Source organism: Mizuhopecten yessoensis, unplaced genomic scaffold, assembly GCF_002113885.1.
Source record: "Mizuhopecten yessoensis strain PY_sf001 unplaced genomic scaffold, ASM211388v2 scaffold11095, whole genome shotgun sequence".
Lineage (NCBI taxonomy): Eukaryota > Metazoa > Mollusca > Bivalvia > Pectinida > Pectinidae > Mizuhopecten > Mizuhopecten yessoensis.
Genome location: NW_018408877.1, coordinates 326,282 through 331,287, shown reverse-complemented (window position 1 = coordinate 331,287; position 5,006 = coordinate 326,282).

Below are 5,006 nucleotides of genomic sequence, written 5' to 3'. Positions count from 1 at the left end.
CCCCCCCCAGATAGGTCTCAGGATCCGGTTAAACCGAAGGCTAATTATAGTAAAAAAATCATCTTGATTACGTGAGATCAAGTGAATTTATACTAAAAATCTGAACGAATGTACTGAGAAAAATCTTATGTCTAGTTGGTGTAAACACGGCGAAACTGATTATTGTTTCACGTCATCAGTATCGTTTGTAATGATGGTAGTGCTGCATTGCTCAGGACCAGTATCATGTCGTTGTTTGTCACAACGATCCGAAGTCATGTTTCAGGTACCATATGACAGCTTTAAACAAAAAGACATCGTGTGAGGATTATCATTAATATTTTCATGCCGGTTTTCAATTTTTGGTACTTTAACATTTAATTCATGTTTCCCCCCAAACAGATGTCAAACAAGCATTTTGTCATCTGTCGAGAAATCTACCAACAGTTGGCCCTCGGCATATTGATAAAGCTCACGGAAAGTCATTCAACGCAATTAAAGGATTCATAGTCAGCAACATGTGGGCAGTGTCCGAGATAACTTGTCCGGCCAATTACCAATGGCGACGTACGATAGTGGGTTTAATAAGTTTAATCTATCGCCCTATCAATGTCAGCCCGTGTGGTCAAGATATGATTACAAGTTGGCCACATGTATGTGTCTGAAATGCATTTACGTCAACGCCATCTTTCGATTTGTTATCGTCCATGAGGTGCTGGTCAGAACCACTTGACCGCTGTAATATGATGACGTCAGAAGCATCTTCCCACTGACCATTGCTGTTAACCATGGATAGCAGTGTCCGGCTGCAGGTGTCTGCTGCTCGATGACTTATTAGCCCCGCGGGAGTCATGCACAAACGCCGAATAAATGCATCGCTGGGAAAACGCCGTCATGCTTAAAATTCATTGATATACGGTGTAGGAATTTGGACCATTAATGATGACTCTTATTCTATACAAGTTATCGAAAGATCAAAAGGAAAGTCAAAGATTTGTATAGCTTGTGTGACTTTCCCTCATAATGACTATTACCTTTGTTAACTGCCCGAGGTGTTCCGAACATTGTATGGCAAGTAATGATAGGTAATCACACCTTGGGTGGAGCTGGCCAGGTGTGAGGTGTTTGACCTCTAGCTAATTACGCTGACCCAGGTGTACTGTGAAGGACAACTATCGATCTAAATCGGCTCACTGCATTGTTAGCTTCATATTCAAAGTTGGAAGCCCTAAAAGTAAATGACTATATTGCCGAATCACGAACGCACTCATTAACCTCCGTTTACATACTTTTAAACAACAGAAATGAATCCTTTCTGTTTATGGTCATACTGTAATTCTGCAGTGGTTGAATTTGGTCGGGAGGGTGGATTTAACTAAAGTAACGTTTTCATGGTTAAAAGGTTATTCACTTTTGAAATATGTAATTGAAAACAAAAACGAGGTATTATTTTGTAGGCGTGATAAAATAAATGTTTTAAATGTCAAGGAATCATATGCTTTTCAAATCTACTGTCGATTCTGTTGTCTGTTTGATTGTTTCCTTAGTTTAGACTGTAAAATCCAAAGCTGGATTTGCGCCTAGATTTACCATTGAATTGTCGTAGTAGCAGAGACGTAGAAACTCCTAACTGGTAATGTAAATGTAATTAAGTTTTATGAATTTATGAATACTACTAATATAAAAACACTGAAGAGAAACTTTGTACTTTTATTAGAATAATTAATAACAATATTTGACCTCCTCAATATAAATGAGTATATATTATGAAACAGTACTGTGTACTACCGACTACGAACACTACAATTATTATATATTATATTGTAAATATGTTTCTCTATACATTGTATTGTGAAAGAGAATAAAGTTGAATGGAATTGGTAAGAGAGAAGCCACTTTTCTTCCGCCATTGCTTCTCAGTTGTCAGATCGACATAAACAATGGATCGCTTTGCTTAAAACAACCTACCAATGTGCAGCCATGATGCAAACAAGGTATTCAATAATAAACACCCAGTTTTGTTAAGCTTACCAGACCTTTGTAAATTATTTTGAGGTAAATGTATCAACGCTATCGATACGTATATACCCCTAATGGGCATACTCAAAAGCTTTCGCTTTCAGACACCGCCAGCGATTGTGTTAGCGCGGAGAAAGGAGAGCGAACGTTTGTTGTACAATTAAGCCGTCATTGTGACTAGTTTGGGAGGCTAATTGCATTGTCCCCAAGCGATACCTGGATTTGTACCTGAAGCTTGTCACACCTGAGTACTTAATGTGTAAGGTTGTTGATCAAACATTACCTGTACTCAACGTTATGTAACAAACATTCTAGAGACCCTACAAATGTAGCCTCAAAGCAGTGTCGCTGTGTTCCTCGATTCCTAAGATAACATGTCCTTTGATAAAAAAAAAAAGGGACATGGATTATTTTAAATTGATTCAGAATATTTGAGGAATACTTTGTCAAGAGATAACGCCGTGTGTTGTTTTCCACTCGGCTGATCTTGTTAGAACGAGCGATAAGAAGTGTGCTGACACGTAAACACTGTATAATACTGCTGACTGAAAAACAAACAAAAATAATTGACGTATGTAGAAGCTATAGAGACACATGGCATAGAAAAATGACACTTACAACGGCTCCATAGCCGGTCCACAGCGTATTTTCAAAAAAGGAAACAAATAAAAAACAGAAAGTGGGGATGGGGATTGTTGTTCTGGGAATCGCAGAGGGGGCAGGTACAGTTAAGTGTGTATCAAAACAAACCAATCCATACAAAACAAGTGAAAGGACACTAAACCACGTGATCAGGCCAGTACAGGCTAGATCAGCACAATGAGACTAGACCCGAGGCTAGACCAGCTCAATGAGACTAGACCTGTGGCTAGACCAGTTCAATGAGTCTAGATGCTAGATCAGCTCAATGAGACTAGACCCGAGGCTAGACCAGTTCAATGAGACTTGACCCGAGGCTAGACCAGCACAATGAGACTAGATGCTAGATCAGCTCAATGAGACTAGACCCGAGGCTAGATAATCTCAATGAGACTAAATCCCATGCCAGATCAGTACTATCAGAATAGACTCGAGGCTAGATCACCTAAATGAGAATAGACCCGAGGCTAGATCAGCTCAATGAGACTAGACCCGAGGCTAGACCAGCACAATGAGACTAGATGCTAGATCAGCTCAATGAGACTAGACCCGAGGATAGATAGCTCAATGAGACTAGATCCCATGCCAGATCAGTACTATCAGAATAGACCCGAGGCTAGATCACCTAAATGAGAATAGACCCGAGGCTAGATCAGCTCAATGAAACTAGACCCGAGGCTAGACCAGCTCAATGAGTCTAGACAAGCTCAATGAGACAAGACCCGAGGCTAGACCAGCTCAATGAGTCTAGATGCTAGATCAGCTCAATGAGACTAGACCCGAGGCTAGATCAGCTCAATGAGACTAGATCCCATGCCAGATCAGTACTATGAGAAAAGACCCGAGGCTAGAGAAGCTCAATGAGACTAGACCCGAGGCTAGACCAGCTCAATGAGACTAGACCCGAGGCTAGACCAGCACAATGAGACTAGATGCTAGAGAAGCTCAATGAGACTAGACCCGAGGCTAGACCAGCTGAATGAAAATAGACCCGAGGCTAGACTAGCTCAATGAGACTAGACCCGAGGCTAGATCAGTTCAATGAAAATAGAACCGAGACTAGACTAGCTCAATGAGACTAGACCCCAGGCTAGACCAGCTCAATGATACTAGACCAGCTCATTGACCAAATAACTCAATGACAGCATGGACTGAAAATCAGGCCAACCCGATGAAACAAGGAACAAACACTATAATCTCCAAGGACCAAACAATATAGTCTCCAAGGACCAAACACTATAGTCTCCAAGGACCAAACAATATAGTCTCCAAGGACCAAACACTATAGTCTCCAAGGACCAACCACTATAGTCTCCAAGGACCAAACACTATAGTCTCCTAGGACCAAACACTATAGTCTCCAAGGACCAAATACTATAGTCTCCAAGGACCAAACACTATAGTCTACAAGGACCAAACACTACAGTCTCCAAGGTCCAAACACTATAGTCTCCAATGACCAAACACTATAGTCTCCTAGGACCAAACACTATAGTCTCCAAGGACCAAACACTATAGTCTCCAAACCACAGTGATATCATCAGCCATGTTTTAGTGCATGCCTATATAACAAAATAATTTCCTTAGATCAGCTAGATTGAATGACAATTCAGGCTTTAAACAAAAAGAATAAATTACTTCTATCGCAATAATGCTTTTTTATAATAGTCTCTCACATAACAAGTGTGTTTGTGTTTGTGAACAATGTGTTTGTGTACAATGTGTTTGTGTACATTGTGTTTGTGTACAGTGTGGTTGTGTACAATGTGTTTGTGTAAAATGTTTTTGTGTACAATGTGTTTGTGTAAAATGGGTTTGTGTACAATGTGTTTGTGTAAACTGTGTTCGTGTACATTGTGTTTGTGTACAATTGTGTTTGTGTGCATTGTGTTTGTGTACAATTGTGTTTGTGTGCATTGTGTTTGTGTACAATTGTGTTTGGGTACATTGTGTTTGTGTACATTGTGTTTGTATACATTGTGTTTGTGTACAATGTGTTTGTGTGTACATTGTGTTTGTGTACATTGGGTTTGTGTACAATGTGTTTGTGTACATTGTGTTTGTGTACAATTGTGTTTGTGTACATTGTGTTTGTGTACATTGTGTTTGTGTACAATGTGTTTGTGTAAAATGTGTTTGTGTACAATGTGTTTGTGTAAACTGTGTTTGTGTACATTGTGTTTGTGTACAATTGTGTTTGTGTACAACGCGTTTGTGTACAATGTGTTTGTGTACAATGTGTTTGTGAACAGTGAGTTTGTAAACAATGTGTTTGTGTACAATTGTGTTTGTGTACATTGTGTTTGTGTACAATTGTGTTTGTGTACATTGTGTTTGTGTACAGTGAGTTTGTGTACAATGTGTTTGTG